A 17,808-nucleotide genomic window follows, 5' to 3' on the forward strand; every position below is an offset into this window, starting at 1 on the left:
TCTGACTTATGATAGCATTTATCAGTTTTTCCTGATGGAATGATATAGTACATACATTTTTGCGTCTGGCTTTTTCTTTATTTTGTAGGGTTGGGGTGGAGAGATGAAGTCATTCTGTCACCCAGGCTGGAGCACAGTGGCACAATCTTAGCTCACTGCAACTTCTGCCTCGCAAGTTCAACTGATTCTCCTGCCTCAGCCTCCCAAGTAGCTGGGATTATAGGCGTCTGCCACCACACCTGGCTAATTTTTGTATTTTTAGTAGAGATGGGGGTTTCACCATGTTGTCCAGGCTGGTCTTGAACTCCTAATCTCAAGTGATCTGTCCACCTCGGCCTCCTAAAATGCTGGGATTACAGGCATGAACCACCATTCCTGTGTGTGTCTGGCTTCTTTCACTCAACCTTAGATTTGTGAGACTCTTCCATATTGTTGCCTGTAGTTGTGGATCATTTGTTCTCACTGTTGTATAATACTCTACTATATGAATACACCACAATTTATTTGGTCTTTCTGCATGGAAGGTCACCTTGGCAGTTTCCAGTCCGTGGCTACTAGGAATAGTGCTGCCGTGAATATCCTTGTACAGGCTTTCGGTGAACATATGTATCCACTTCCGTTGAATATATACCTGGGAGCAGAATGGTTATGTCATAGTGTAGCCATATGTTTCACTTTAGCAAATACTGCCAGTTTTCCAAAACAGTTGTACTAATTTGCACTCCTACCAGCAGCATGTGAGAGTTCAGTTATGTCTTGTTTGTTAAATTATCCTCTGGTTATTTGCGGGTATAAGAGATAGTCAAAGTCTCAAATACTCCAGACCCTTGTTCTCCTGAATTATCACACTATGTACTAAATTCTAATTGTTCAGATACCTCTGACTCCTAAAAGTGCGCCATACACACATCAGCTCATTTCCCCACAACGCTTGCTCATCCTTCATGACACTATTCAAGTACCACTCCTTTGAGAAGCCTCGTCGAACTTGTGCCCAGCCCGGGTGAAACACCCCTTCTCTTTGCTCCCACTACACTCTGCTCTTTCTGCTCTCCCAGTCCCTCTCATTCATTGTGTCAGTACCCATCTCCCCTATTAGTCTATCAGACAGTAACACTGTTGGAAGAATATTGTGTCTGAACCATCTGTGGTGTCAGTACTTAATACCATATAAAGCCAAGGTAGGCTATCAGAAAATAAGGGATGGGTGAAGGAAGGAAGGAATCTTCCTACTAGTTGTTAAGTTCATTAAAGGCAGAAGTCAAGAATTCTAATTCTTTTGTATCAATCCAGTGGATTAATTGGGCACACAGCAAGCACTTAATAGAGACTGCAATGAACTGATGCAAATTACAAACCACCACCTCCAGTTGCTCAAGGGAAGACTCTTCTGGCAAACCACCAGAGTAGGGCCATGCAAACAACACTCTCATCCGGCTGGATTTTGGCAATATTTGGATATTCCTTCCCACTGACTTTGCTACTGTCACTTGGAAGGCAGAGTGGGGTGATTCAGACTCATTCCTCACCCACGCACAGAGCTGACTTTGCCCCACTTTCATCCTCCCTCAGTCTCTGATCTCCCAAGATCTGAGGTTCAAGAGCTAGGATGGTAGGGATGGAAATGAAGACAAACCCACTTTCTTCACCCCCCATGCACTCAGGAACAGATGCACAAGAGTTCATTCATTCTGGACCATTCTACCACTGTTATGTGTGATTCTCTAAGGGTGGAGTGCAGAGCTGCAGATACATTGTGGTCCTCCCCAGCATCCAGACAGCTGACAGGGAAGCCTTGGCATCTTGGGTAGACTGAGACCAGATGATGCCACTCTTATTCCCACTACAGTTTAACTTCTAATGCTGTGAAATGTCTGGTCCAAACCATCCTGCCTGTGATCTGCCAATGGCTTGAAGGAGAACTGCACATTTTCAATGCTCTAGTTAAGCTGGCAGAACGCTTCGCATTAAGGGGTTGTAAACTCAGCAAAAAGAAAATGCATAATGAAAGTTCAGTATGTATCTTTATCCACCTAAGAAGGAATCATTTCTACCAAAAATTTGATACAGAGTAATCACAACCCGTTTCCTCTGATGACTCAAAAAGGCTGTTTTTAATCCCTACCTCCAGCAAGAAGCAAAATGGTTCCCTCTAAGAAAAAGCAAAATAATAATAATAATAAATGCTAGAAACCTAATCTTTAATCTTTTATATGCCCAGAGGTATTATATAGGAATATGTATTTTAATGTAACTAAATGATAAATACTTTAAACCGTGGCATAAAAGCAATAAACAGGAGGGCTCTATATTTTTACAGAGGCTTGGATTCAGTTTTAATTCTGACACAAAATGCTGTGCAGCCCTGGGTAAGTTGATTTCCTGTCTGAGCCTCGGATTTCACATTTGTAAAAATGAATGTGTGAACTTAAATTGTCCCCTCAATATCTAATATGCTAAGAATGTTCAAGACTAAGTTTTCATAGCTCTGTAACAAAAACTAATCATGTATCTATTAAATGTAAGGAAACAATGGCTCACTAACTTATTCAACCAATAGTTACTTTATGTCTACTATGTGCTAGGTGCTGGGATACAGACATGCAAACACTGACCCTGCTAAAGCAAAACATATGCCTACCCTGTGACATAACCATTCTGCTCCCAGGTGTACATTCAATGGAAGTGGATACATATGTTCACCAAAAGCCTTGTACAAGGATATTCACGGCAACACTATTCCTGTAGCCACAGACTGGAAACTACCGAGGTGACCTTCCATGCAGAATGAATAAATAAATTGTGATGTATCCATACAGTAGAGTATTATACAACAGTGAGAATGAATGGTCCTACCTCCAGGAGCTCAAGGTAGAGTAAGGATGGCAGGCACTATGACACCCACAAAAAAATCATTTACAAGAGTACATTGAGCACAGAGATCCACGAATTCCCTGGGGTGGCAGGAAAGGATTTTCAGGGGAGAGAACCTTGAGTGGTCATGAAGGCTGCATTTCTAGGAAAAGCAAGGAGAGAGAAGACGGGTGTTTGTAACTTCAACAGAGAACAGACACATCATGGCTTACGATTTCCACATGGGAAAGCAAATCACTTATGGCATCCAGCCAACTCTAAACTCAGAATGAGTCAACGAGATGATGTGTTTGCAACCAACGATAACAACAAAACCCTCAAACAGGATGCTGTCCACCTCAGCTCCATACTAACCTGGCACTGGAGCCAGCTCTGCCACCAACTGGCTCCCTGACTTCAGGCAATCCGATCACCTTCCCTTTTTGCTCTCTATAAAACCAGAGGGTGAGCTGAGATGTTGTGGGAAGCCCATTAACTACCTCTGTAAGAGTGAGGCACCAAGACCTATCGAAATAAAAATGAAACACTTTAAACCTTGAGACTCAGACTGTGCTAAGCCCACCAGCTGAAATAAGAATGCCTCAACAAATAACATTAATTAAAAAGACAGTAACAGAGCTCTTCCTTAAAATAAAAGAATACCTCAAAATTTACAAGAGAATTTTATAGAGAACGCTCTTGGAAGGGAGGAAATGTCTATTTGGAGGCTGCACAACGTCTGATTTTATCCAAACATTTTCTCACACGCAGGGCTGGTATGGGTGTCTGATGTGGCTGAGGCCAGTGTGGCTTCTATTAACTCCTGCTTTTTACTGCTCCATGAGCTGTGTATTAGGCTTATCCCAGGTTGACATAAATTACTTCCTTTGGAGGCCCTGAGTTTGTTTGGTTGTTCTCAGCTCCTTCCCCAAAGATTTTTCCCTCAAATCCTAGAGTTTACATAGACCAAGAAAGGGATGAATAAGGACTAGTATTTGACAGTACAACGGAGTGACTATAATCAACAATAATTTACCATACATTTAAAAATAATTAAAGGAGACCAGGTGCAGTGGCTCATGCCTCTAATCCCAGCACTTTGGGAGGCTAAGGAAGGTAAATCGTTTGAGCCCAGAAGTTCAAGATCAGCTTGGGCAACATGGTGAAGCCCTGTCTCTACAAAAAGTACAAAAATTAACTGCCCGTGGTGGTGTGCACTTATAGACCAAGCTACTTGGGAGGTTGAATTGGGAGGCTCACTTGAGCCCAGGAGGCAGAGGTTGCAGTGAACTGAGATCATGCAACTGTACTCGGACCTGGGAGACAGAGTGAGACTCTGTCTTAAAAAAGAAAAAAATAAATAAAGCAGTATAATTGGCTTATTTATAATACAAAGAAAAAAATTAATGCTTGAGGTGATGAATACCCCATTTATCCTGATAATTATTACGCATTATATGCCTGTATCAAAATATCTCATGTATCCCATAAATATATGCATCTACTATGTACCCACAAAAATTAAAAATTAAAAATTTTTTAAAGGTGGATGGTCTGAATCCCACATTAACACAAGGAAAGCACAAACTCTTCCCCGCCCAACCCTGGCTGCCCTCAGATATGGTTGCGATCAGCTGGTCCTTCTCAGACCAATAGATCATCCTGGGCAGCTGTGCGTCTCCATCCTGATGTGAGCTACTATGGGCCCTTGAAGCAGAAAAAGTCACTTGCTCCATGCTGAGCGTGTCCAGAACCACCCCCACTGGATGCATGGAAGTCGTTTTTGGAGGGTGGGGTTGAGACGGAGTCTTGCTCTGTAACCCAGACTGGAGTATGGTGGCATGATTGTGGCTCACTGCAAGCTCCACATCCCAGGTTCAAGTTATTCTCATGCCTCAGCCTCCTGAGTAGCTGGGACTACAGGCAGTTGCCACCACACCTCTAATTTTTATATCTTTTAGTGGAGACAGGGTTTTGCCATGTTAGTCAGGCTGGTCTCAAACTCCTGACCTCAAGTGATCTGCTCACCTCGGCTTCCCAAAGTGCTGAGATTACAGGCGTGAGCCCCCGCACCTGGCAGAAGCATACTTTTTAGTGGCCTGCCATTTTATTCCTTCCCACAGACTTTCTCCATCTTTCCGGCTGCCCCAGTTTTGTTCCTGGTGACAGTTCTTTGAGGACCCTGGAATTACTTTCCTTCCCTAATCATCAGCTTTTTCCCACTCAAACTTCAAAACAAAAAGGGCCTTCTTATGTCCCTTTTGCTGCTCAATGCAGCTCTCCCCAACCCTTGTGAGGGATGGGAAGCTACCATTTATCCCCAGGGTGCCTTTTACACATGACCCCCGATGGGGCTCCTCCAGGATCTCAGAGGTGATTTACCTTCCTGACAATGAGGACTCTCACTAGAGCAAAGAAGAAAAATAAAAGCAAGTCAGATCTTCAGCAAGGCAACCTGCTATATTTATTTACTCCCTTAATTAAAGTCATGAGAAACAACCTGTTGCTCAGTGGGCTGGAGCTGAGAAAGCTTCTCCCCTGGAAAACTATTTGGCTGTGCGATTGTGATGTGTCACCCAGACGAGGGAGGGCAGCAGGGAGGCAACCCACTTACTGTCATCAATTCCTAGGAGCGAAGGAAAGCTGAGTGCAGATTAGGACCTTATTTTGGCACCAACTCCTCATCACAGCTCTGCAGTAGGCGAAATCCAGACCCATGGTAAGGCAGGCTCAGTGGGGGCAGGCAGCCTGGAACCCAAACTCACATGCAAATGGAGAGGATTATATCTCTTCCTAAGAATAGGCTTTATTAAAGATGAGAGAAGACAGCAGGAAGGCCCTGGAAACCCAAAGAGCATGTCTAGAAATGGGAAGGAAGGGAGGAAGGCAACCCCCTCGAAGAGAAAGAGGAACGCAGCAAGGGGAAGCTGAATTCCAAATCCACCCACCCCGCAATGTCGCTGGAGGCTGCCAGCTGCTGCCTCAACGATGTTTTATCTCTGTAATGAATGTCACATTCTACCAAAATGTGACTGTCAGCTGTTTCCTAAAGACAGTGCCTTTGCTTATGCTGGAGGTTTCATTCCCTGGGAGCTTCTCAATCTTTTCTCCTTGCCCCACCTACAAGCTCATATAAAAACATATCCTACACACACACACACACACCTCTCCACAAATCTCCACACATCCAAATTTGTTTCACAAAAATCAAGGGCCCAACTGAAATGCCACCTCCTCCATGAAGTCCTCTGGAATTTCTCTAGTCAGCTGTGTTTTTCCCTTGTTCTGAGAGCCTATGGTTGATCTTCCTTTATGGGATTCATGTCTTACTGTCATCGGTGAATGTGTTTTATCTCCCCACTAGATACTAAACTTGTCTGCAAGAGTGAGGTCTTATTTATTTCTGTTTCCTCCTGGTGCTCAGCACAGTATTTGGCCTTCAAAAATTTCTGTTGACTTCTTATTATTCTGTTAAGCTAAAAGTCATTTGGGTGGAAAGGAATTGTAAGAAGAGAGAATTTTCACCTTAGATGGAGATGTCCCTTAGATAGAGTTCTTGGACAAAACTCCAAAAATACAAAATAAAAAACACAACTCTGACCATACAGAGCTCAAAGGGAAGAAAAAACATCTATTAGGATGTTGACATGCAAATATAAGCAATGAAAAATGGCACAAGAGCTGCTCAGCCAACCTGGGGGCAGAGGCTGCGCAGGACAGCATGCTGGAGGCATGCCCTTTAAGGTCTACCCTCAGAGCTCACATGAACCCTTGATTGCAGCAGGTGGAGCTGCTCACAGCAGGCCCAGTACTGACAAAGCATGAGGACCACAGTACTCCAAGGGAAGCAGGCCTCCAGCACCAGATGGGGGCAGAGGCAGAGGAAATTCCAGACAGCATGCAGACTTCTTGGGGGCTTGATTAACTGCTTTAATTAGCCAGCCTGTAACTATTAAGGCAAGTGGCCCGGATGGTAATAGCACAAGAATGGTACCCAAGATTAGGCCTAAGCAACTGCAGCACTGTTCTCCCGGTGACTGGACCCAGGTCTCTGAAGCTGGTCCTGGAGCCGGGAGAGACAAATGTGCAGGGCGTGATCAAAGGCGGGTCAGTGCTGATTAGCACGGAACGTCTACCTTGTCAGCACCAGCTCCCAGGGTGAATTAAGTGCTCACAAAATGAATGTGTGTCTGGAAAATCTCCAAAGTGGATTTTATTCTTGCCCAAATGTTACCCGGTATTTTAATTAACCTGGGCTTATTGTTCTAATTACTTGAGTTTTATACCGTAAATTGCTGTTGGGGAGTGGTGATGATTAGTAAACACAATTACTGTGTATATTTCCAGCAAAGCTTTGCCCTCAAAATTTTATTTAAAAATAATAATTAGTAACATAAATCTTTAATTTCTAGTTCACTGGGGCTAACAGACTGAGTAGGATAGAAGAAAAGCTTTCTTGAAACATGAAGATGGCTGGGCATGGTGGCCGAGGTGGATGGATCACCTGAGCAGGAGTTCGAGACCAGCCTGACCAACATGGCAAAACCCTGTCTCTACTAAAAATACAAAAATTAGCCTGGCATGGTGGCATACGCCTGTAATACCAGCTACTCAGGAAGCTGAAGCAGGAGAATCACTTGAATCCTGGAGGCAGGTGTAGCAGTGAGCCAAGATTGTGCCACTGCACTCTAGCCTAGGTGACAGAGCGAGACTCCATCTCAAAAAAAAAAAAAAAGAAGAAGAAGATTTGGTCTTAATAGCCTCCCATTATCTAATATTTTAATGGGCCTGCTCTGTTTTGAGAAATACAAAGGTGAAAGAGCTAAAGGGAGGAAAGAATGCCGTGATATATTACAGAGCAAGAAAAAGCGAGGCCGGAAGCAAGAACAGAATCTAGATGGCAGTGACATCTGATTAAATAATTTCTACAAGCCACTGATGAGTGTGTGAGTATGTGCTTAAGGACATATGGAAGGACATATACCTAAACTCTTCTTTAAAGTTTTTTTTTAAATTTTTTATTGCTTTAGATTTATATTTAGATTTTTTTTTTTTTCGAGACAGAGTGTCATTCTGTCACCCAGGCTGTAGTGCAGTGGCATGATCACAGCTCACGGCAGCCTCAACCTCCCAGGCTCAAGCAATCTTCCTGCCTCAGCCTCCAGAGTACCTGGGACTATAGGCACGTGCTACTATGCCTAGATAATTTATTGTATTATTATTTTGTTTTGTAGAGATGGGTCACCATGTTGTCCAGGCTGGTCTTGAACTCCCAAAGTGCTGGGATTACAGGTGTGAGCCACCATGCCCAGCAGATACATTTTGCACTCTTAACATTGGTCAGTTACCTTTGGACACTGGGACAGGAGACAGTGCAAAGTGAAGTGGGACTATTCATTTCTATTTTATATACTTTAATATTAAAGTTTGAATTTTGTAACAGAAGTATGACTTTTGCCATTGAAACACCTTTTAAAACGTGAAAAACACCACTCCTGAATAAGCAAAGGACACTGCAGCACATGAAACCCTGCAAGGGGAGCCCACGAATGCAGAGCAGCTGAAGCTTTGCAAGCCCGTGGCCTCCGAGCAGCATGTTTTGCTTTCCTAGAGGCATCTTGTGGAACATGGACCTCTCTTCCCACCTCCCTGGCTTCTGCTTTTGGAAGCTGACCCTTTATCTTCTTGGCCTCACTACTGTTTTTTCTGCAAGCCATCTATCTCTCCATTGGCTCCCTGATCCTCAGCCAGTTTCTGTCCTCATCTTTAAATTCCATCTTGGCCTCGATCTTGACTCCTCCAACTTGAGCCTTTTCTAATGACCTGTGCCCAGAAGACTCAGTCTCCACCCATTCATCATCCACCAAGCCATACCATCACCACCTGCCCTCCTAAGGGTCCTCCCTCTGGGCTCCCAATCCAGTCTAGTATTTAATGGTACATATTTTTGACTCAACATTAATCCTAAACACAAGCCAATTTCTTATTTCTAGGATTCATCTAAAGAAGCATCAACCTTTCCAGTGTGGAAGAGAAACTGAGTGGGTTGGACTTGTTGAGAAATAGTACTTCCAATGGGTTATCTTCCTGAAAGATTCTCAAGAATGGTTTCTACACCATATACCCCAATATTAGAACCTAACCCCACCTAAGATGAGGTTCCAGAGAGCTTCATTTAATAAAATTCACTTGTAATAGAAATATGTTAAAACATCAAGAGGATTCCCAGTCTCCATCCCATATTTGAAAGGTAGGTAGTGTTGGGTTCAGAGGTTTTCACTGATCACTCATAACACATTAATTCATTCTTTAACACGCTTTTATTTTCCAACTGTGGGTAGTTACTGAGGATGCCAAGGTGAAACAGACAAAGTTCAGATCTCAATGATACCAAAGTGCAACAGGAAAGGGTAGCAAGCACCTGAGCCAATGCAGGGGTAAGAGTTATGGGGGTTAAGCCAGAAGTATATACAAAGTACAATGGAGGATCTGGCTGGCACTAGGAACTAACAGCACCAAGTTACACCGAAAGGAAAGCCTGGCATGACCAGGCACCAACTCTGGACTCAAAAAGCAAAAAGACATTAGCAAGAGACACCAGGGGTATCCAGGGAGAGAGACACTAACTTTCTGGGCAGCTAGAGATGGCATTACAAAAAAGGGCACTCTTTGAATGATCTTGAAGAATGAATGAGTTTGTACACCAAGCTGACCAGGAGGGTGAGGAGAAAAATGGTCCAGGAAGAGGAAGAAGCTTGTGCAAAGGGATTATATATGCATAGACAGGTGAACAGTTTGCAATGCCTCTAACACAGAGTACTTGTTGGAGAGCAGTGGCTGTAGGCAGCAGAGAGAGTTGGAGTGAAGAGATCTGAACATCCAGCGGAGCAATCTGCCCTTCATTTTGTAGACAACTGAGAGACACTGTAGCATGTTCAGGAAAGGAGAGACATGTGCAGGCCTGCATTTCAGAACCATCTCTCTGGTGCCAGTGGAGGATCAGAGAGTATGTAACTAAACATAGTAAGGCTGAAAGTAAATTAGCTCCTTAGTTTAGACACTCCCAGGAAAAACCCACATGAGGTTACATTTCTAGTAAAAAGAAGGGGAATAAAATCAATCCAACTTATTAAGCATCTGCTTTGTACCAGGCTCCAGGCTCGGTGTTTTACACCTATCTGCTCACTCAATGCACACAGCAATACCACAAAAGAGGGTGGGTAGTATGATGAGCTCCATTTTTGCAGAGGAGGAAAATAAGGCTCAGTGAGAATCAATGGAGTCACAAGGTCTTGCAACTAGAAAGTGGTTGAACCAGGATTTGAACCCAAGTCTATTTGATGTCAAAGCCAGTACTCCAACATGCTTTGTGATCCTCATTGGCTTTCTTCAAGGGTCAATATGGCAAAGGTCATATGGAATACACTTGCAAGAGGGTCATTGTGGAAGACACCATTCCCTATGTTGCATATGCATCAAGTATCAAGTGAAACATCATAAATTTCTTTGGGGTTTGTGATAAATTCCTTTGGGAATTGTCCTCCCTTAAACAGCAGGATCATGTGCTTTCTTAGATAATGAGAATCACTTAACTCATCCTTTTCTCCTCTTGGCTTGTTTACCAGGAAGCTCCAAACTCCATAACTCTGTTAGCCCAATCATGATATGTGATTTCCCAACTATCTTTGAGCTTCCTTTCTGAGTGCATCCATATATTTTACTTTAAGATATCCCAAGCTTTATCGAATGCAAATGCAGGATTTATAAGACTAATCATAAAATTGTGCCTTCTACTTACCTGAATCTTCTTTCATGTCTTTATTCTGAACGAATCTCAGAATAATTGCTGTAGTGGGCAGGCCCATGTTTCCTCCCTCCCTCGGTTCTGTTTGAGATGTGCTCCCAACAGTGTTCTTCTTCTGCACGTTTGTGGTACATGCTTTAGCTATGTGTTTAATTGTGTATTCAGTACCTACTAAGTACCAGACACTGCGTGGTGACATACCACATCCCATTTAATTGCTCTAATATGCAAGGTACTTTGTGTTACCCCATTATACAGATGAGGAGACTGAAGCTCAGGGTTTTAAATGACTTGCCTGGGGTCACACAGATCACAAGGAATGGAAATAAAATTTGAATTGAAGTTTCTCTGATGCCAAAGCCTATTTACTTTTTTCTCTATCACAAGAGGCCCAGTTTCCGTAATCCCTTTGAAATGAGGTAAGACTGTATGTCTCATGCAACCTCCCTACCTCCCTACATTGCCAGCTTCCCAATTAATTAAAAGAAGAAGGAAAAAAAAGAAAGGTCTGGTCCAAGCTATATTGACAAGACTAAACATCCACACTGGCTATTTTCCTGACCTAAAGTAAGTGCTTTCAAAGCATAAAAATAGAATAGTCTTTTTCCATTTGTCTTTGTTCTTAAGAACCACAGAGTGAGGAATGTGTCAGAGCCCCTGACTTGCCTATCTTTGTAAAAAAATATTTTTTAAACCTTTTACACTGAGCTCTTCTGATTTTTATGAGGCCTGGTAATGAAAACCCAATGTGCAAATCCTAACATCAAATCCATGTTATATAATAAACCCCCACTTTCTCAGCCCTCTCCAGAAGGGCAGACTTCAGTTAGAACATTTCAGAACTGAAATACTAGGAATTCTTCTGTACAGTGATATACGTCTCACTTTCTCCCTGTCCACCAGGGATGGACTGATGGGCTCTCTTGCTGGAATCCACCTCTCAGGAATACCCAAGTTCTTGGAAATGTACATGCTCAGCCAACAAAGAACTGTGTCCTGAGAAAGCCCAGCAGTCTTAGATAATAGCATTTAGAAAGCCCCCTCCTCATGGTCTGTTCTGGAAAGAAAGAGAAAGGAAGAAGAAGGAAATTAACAGTATCGTGTTAAAAACAGTAGAGAATTTCCTATACTAGCTTCCTTAATCCTCCCTACAGCCTTTCAGTAAAGTTTCAATGAAAAGACAGAGGGTCCGAGTGGTCCCATGCTTGGCTCAAGGTCCTGACAGATAAAAAAGAGTATAGCCACAAAGGCAAGCCCATGTCTCTTGCTCCAGACCCCATTGCTTTTCCTCTCCATGATAGTGCCACCCACACATAACCACAGAGGAAGCAAAACCTTCGGTAATCAAAGTATAATCAAGGTTAATCAACCTTGAGCAAACAAAGAATAACACATCCTCTGTGAGAGAACTCCATGAAAAAGGGATCACCAATGACATCTGTCCCTACCATCTGCTTGCCTGAACTTTCCCATCTCTGTCAGACCAAATCTCTGCCACCATCACTTGTGTCTTCTCAGGATGGCCCTTCCTCACTTAGCTATTCTAGTCCAGATAGGGAAGAGTCTCTTTCTACTTTGATTCTGGCAGGGAACAATTGGAATACTTCAAACAGCATGTGTAATGGGCAAGTATGAGAAAGAAAATATGAGAGCAGAGATTCAATCAGCTTTCCAGAGAAGGGATTTTTAGCAAATGCCACACAGGAGCCTGTCATTCAGTTATCCATATGTCATAATAACCAGAGGAGTTTTTAGCTCTGAACTTTTTGGAGAAAACACAGGGATTTGTAGAGAATGATAAAGTCCACATTCCTGTAATGGAAAAGATAGACATGTACTGGGCCTAATTATATACAATAAAACACACAGTGGATGATGATACCAGATGATGGAACAAGCAACAACACTAAAGAGTAAGAAAAAAATAACTCTGGAACACTGTGGTTACAGAAAGATTTTTAAGCCCTGTCAGGATTCTTCCCAGAGTATGCAAAGCTGCCCTTCTTCTCTTCTTCTCCTCCTCCTCTGCCTCCTCCTCCTCCTCCTTCTTTCTTCTTCTCCTTCTTCTCCTTCTCTTTCTCCTTCTCCTTCTCCTTCTCCTTCTCCTTCTCCTTCTTCTTCTTCTTCTTATTCCTCTTCCTCTTCTCCTTCTTCTTCTCCTCCTTCTTCTTTGAAACAAGGTCTCATTCTGTTGGCGAGGCTAGAGTGCAGTGATGGCAATCATAGCTCATTGAAACCACAAACTCCTGCATTCAAGCAACCCTGCCCACCTCAGCTTCCCAAGTAGCTGAGACTGCAGGTATATACCACTACGCCTGGCTAATTTTTTTTAAAAAAATTTTTTGTTGTTAAGATGGGGGTCTCACTATATTGCCCAGGCTGGTCTTGAACTTCTGGGCTCAAGCAATCCTCCCACCCTGATCTCCCAAAGTACTAGGACTATAGGTGTGAGTCATTGCAACCAGCCCAGGGCTGCTCTATGCCAAGTGTTCACCTTAGGTTCTTATTCACCAATGATGAAATCTTGAGTTTTTCCCTCCACACTGACTCTTTCTTGGTGATCTCTATGGATCTATTTATTTCTCTCCAAAAAGCTAAGTATGTGCAGCCCTTGCCACTCGCCGCTCTTCTTGTTCATAGGATGGCTGGCCAGTTCTGTTGTGCTTGATCTTGCTGACCCTAAATGATCTGCACTTGGGTCCTCTCTGATGTCTGCTATATTGGCTCCAGGGTGGGTTCCATGATGTTTTCTCTACTGTGCATTGAGAGAAGAACAACGTACTCCATTTGGCAGAAAGGTCACTTCCTAACTTGGATCCATGGTGAAATGAAATTCTTTCATTAGATAGAAACCTGGACACCATGACACTTCCTATGTCACCCCACCAAAAGTCCCAGTAACAGTTTAGAACGTTGCCATTTAAGAATGGCTACCATTCAAAGCTTGTTTACTACATACCAAGCACTGGTTTAACAGGTTATATATATTGCTCTCACTTAATTGATTATTTATAGAAATCTATACTATCAATATTATTAGGTCCACGTTAACAATAAGGAGACAAAGTAGGAGAGATTGTATGGCTCACCCAAAGTCACATATGTAATAAGTTGCAGAGTCGATATTCAAACCTAGGTCCTTATGTGCTTGACAGCACTCCCAGAGACCACTGCAGGGCTGGAACTTCATTCTGAAGGCCAAAGGGAACTTGAAAAGACTGAAGTGTTTCAATATGGCAGCAACATAAAGAACAGAAGGGAGCAGGTGGAGGTGGAGACCGTAGCAACCCTAGCAGTATTCCAGGTGATGGGATCTTCACACCTGAAGATTAGTGAGTGGACACAGGAGAGAAAGGAGGGTGCCTTTAAAAGATGTTAAGAGTTTGGCATGACAAAACTTAAGCAATAAGTTCAGGATAACACGTGGTTTTCTGATGTGGGCAGTGGGGAGATAGTGGAGCCATTTGCTAAGAAACTTAAGAGGAAGGTGTTTGGGAGAAAAAGATGAGAGTTGAAACCAGGGAAATAGATGATTCTCCAAAGAAAGCATATAAAATAAGAAGCAAGGTAGGCCGGGTGTGGTGGTTTATGCCTGTAATCAATCCCAGCACTTTGGGAGGCCGAGGCAGATGCATCACCTGAGGTCGGGAGTTCGAGGCCAGCCTGACCAACAGGGAGAAACCCCATATCTACTAAAAATACAAAATTAGCTGGGCATGGTGATGCATGCCTGTAATCCCAGCTACTTGGAAGGCCAAAGCAGGAGAATCACTTGAGCCCAGGAGGCAGAGGTTGTGGTGAGCCAAGATCGTGTCATTGCACTCCAACCTGGGTGACAAGAGCAAAACTCCATCTCAAAATAAAAATAAGCAGGGTGAATAAAGAAGACTAGCGATTAGCTGATGGCAAGGAAGAGTCTCCTCTCTGTGTTCAAATGAATACGTCTTCTGGGTTCTGGGATACCTGCCACCCCACTCCTACCTGCATCTCAGGCTGCTAAATAGAGTTGTGCTTCCCAAGCATGGATAAGAAGAAATTCTCTCTCCATCTCCCAAACTCTCTAGAGTCTTACATCCTAGCAGAGCAGACAAGCACATGAAGAATCAGCAGTTTCCTACCTATGAGATGAATGTATGCTCAGAAGAAACTAGACTGCCCTGAATTCCCCTACCCTAATTATTCCTCCACCACCTACACCTACACCTACACACACACACACACACACACACACACACACACACACAATTGCTAGAAACAACCAGCATGTACATGGGGTAGTAATCATCTAGTAGAAAGAGCACAGTCTTTGGAGTCAAACAGACCTGAATTTAAATCCTAGGTTTAATGTGGAACCTTGAGCAAGTTATTTCAACTCTCTAAATGTCACTTCCGCTGTCTATGAAATGGGCTAGTCATACCTAGAAGCGTGGTTAAAAAAACCAGGTGAGATGCAAAGCAGCCAGGGTGGCACCTTGCACACAGCAGGTACCCAACTAAGGAAGTGATGCCTCCCTCCCTTTCTCTTTCTGACCTAGGATGGAACTGGAGTCTTGCAGAGAGTCTAAACTTTGAACCATTCCTCCTCAGGGCATCTGAACCCAGAGGGGCTCTGGCAGGTCTGTTTACCTAGGTCTGCATCTCTAACCAGAGCTGTAAAATCAGGCTTTGTGATTCCCAAGAAAGCTCCAGTCCTTGAACCGGACTATGCTAAGATAAAAATACAACTATATATATATATATATATATATATATATATATATATATACACACATACACACACATATGTATATATACACATATATGTATCTCTATTTCTATACCTATGTCTGTATCTATATTTGGATAAGAAAAGTTTTCCTCCCAGCCCCCAAGCAATCTTGTATACTGCAAACATCACTGAAATCAGCAGGTGTGTGTTCCAAGAGAAGACACTGTGTCTTGGACTCTATTTGAGTAATTTTCCCCTTCTAGAAAAACATTAAAGAGAGAACAGCAGAAAATACAAGGTAAGGATCAAACCCTTGCACAGTCAGTGTCCAACTTCTTCAGAGGCATTTTTCACTTGGTTCTGAGCCTAAGGATCAAAGTCCAGCTGTTCCCTCAGATCAGCACCATAGTCCCTAACCTTTGTCCTTGTCAATGCACATTCATCTCCTGAATTAAGGAGGCAATCTTGGCACTCAAGATCTCTCTGAAGATGAGGCAGGGGCTGCTCTGGTTTGAGGTTAATGATCAGCTTAGATGTGTATAAGTCTTAGAGAAACACAAACCCTAGAGGTTATGTAGTCCAATTATGTCATCGTATAGATAAGGGACATATTCCTGGAGAAAGAAAGTCACAGAGTAAGTTAATGGCAGACTTAGAGTATAACCCAAGAGATCCTGACACTCAGGCCAGATCATATTCTAAGTAGCACCTTGCCCTGCCCTCAAGCATAAATGTCATCCCTTATCACCAAAGACTGGCCATACAAATGGATATCAAAGGGATTAAGAGGTAGTATAGAGACATCAAAACAACCAGGCTTCGATGAACAAGCATCAAACAATGGTATTACAGTAATACAGAGTATTACTATTAGAGAAGTACAACATATTCTAATAGTATAGCATACTATGGTAGTAAATATTATTCTGTTTCTCTACTTTGAAGCCATTTTTGACTGATAAGTGCATCATCTTGCTTGACTCCATGGGGTGGAGGGGAAGAGTCATGGCATTCTGGATACAAAACATCCTCCAGAGACAAGAGATTCTTCAGCAAATCTTTATTTAATGAATGCCTACCACATGCCAAGCACTATGTTCAACTTTAAGATTGCTGTCAAGAATAAAATGCACCCTAAGATCTCACTGTCTGCTGAAGGCACAGATATAGGAGCGCATGTTCACACTGTGAAATGATGTGAACCACTATCAAAGTCTACACCATGGGTTTTAAGGGATGGACGCGGGGGTGAACTTCAGCTTTGTGGACAGTATTGCCATTCTTTGGGATAAGGGCCACAAGAGGGGAAGATACATTAGGAGAAGAGAGGAGGAAGAGGACAGTGGAGAAGGTGAAGCTGAAGGTGGTGGTGATGGTAAAGGAGGGTAAGGAGGAAGACAGTGAATTCAGTTTAGTACATACTAAGATCAACAGCCTAGAAAGCACCTCAGGTATGTGGATTCAGTTATGTGAACCGGCTCAGGCTCAGTTTCTGTGGCAACCTCCCTTGGGCAGCACTTTAGTGCACAGCTCCTCTCTTCTGCCATTTATGTTCTGCTTTTCAAAAATGGATTGAAATATTGAATCTACTGATGTCTCATCTTTGTCTTTAAAAGAATCCTCCTTTTTCTTCTTTTACTATCATCTTAATGGGGTTTATGAAGACAAAAAAGATATGTGTCTGCAGACAATCTACCACCTCTAACCAAGAATTTTGAAAGTCAACATCTGAGCTTTGAGCAAAGGAGAAAGAGGAGGAAGATAAAGAGGAAGAGAAGAAAGAAAAAAAAAGGAGGTGGTGACAGAAAATAGAACTGAGAAAAGATCCAAGTTGTAGCAGCAGAATTAGGAAATGTTGGGAATGGAAGAAAGCTTTTTAATCAAACACAATTGGTCCGTTGCCACTTCATTATCCCTAGTTGCAATGTGGCAAGAATTTATCAGTCTGGAATCAGAGAAATCTTTTCAACGCACATAGACCATGGCTACCTCAATGCCACACCCCTGTATGGTCGGCCAGTTCCAACTGTCTACCTGACAGAGGGGATCAATAGTTATCATTGAATGAATTGACAAGTTCTGTGAAGTGATTGATTACATTTTTTTTTCATAAAAAGGACTCTTTACCTTAATTATGTAAGTGATTCATAATGTTGTTGGTATGTAGGCAGTACTGCCTTTTACCAGGAATAAATCAGCTCAACCAATTTTCGTGTGTGTCATCTAGGTAAATCTATCAGAAGAACAGAGTTGTTCTTTTCTATTTCTTTTATCCTCCTGCCTTCCTTCCTTTTTTCATTCATCATTCATTCATTCATTTATTCATTCAATGATGACACAAAGTTATTGAATACCTACGATATTCCAGGCCCTGAGCAAGGCTCTAGAACCAGAATTGGGTTTCTGGCTGGGCTGGTCATAGGCAATATGAGGAGAGGTGTTT

General features: G+C 42.7%; 1 protein-coding gene across 2 annotated transcripts in view; it reads left to right on the forward strand.

Annotated features, from left to right (window-relative positions):
• Nucleotides 1–17,808, forward strand: part of ASIC2 (acid sensing ion channel subunit 2) — a 1,111,991-nt gene that overhangs the window by 799,526 nt on the left and 294,657 nt on the right. The gene's annotated exons all lie outside the window — the stretch shown is intronic.

The sequence above is a fragment of the Callithrix jacchus genome, chromosome 5, assembly GCF_049354715.1.
Source record: "Callithrix jacchus isolate 240 chromosome 5, calJac240_pri, whole genome shotgun sequence".
NCBI classification, from domain to species: Eukaryota; Metazoa; Chordata; class Mammalia; order Primates; family Cebidae; genus Callithrix; species Callithrix jacchus.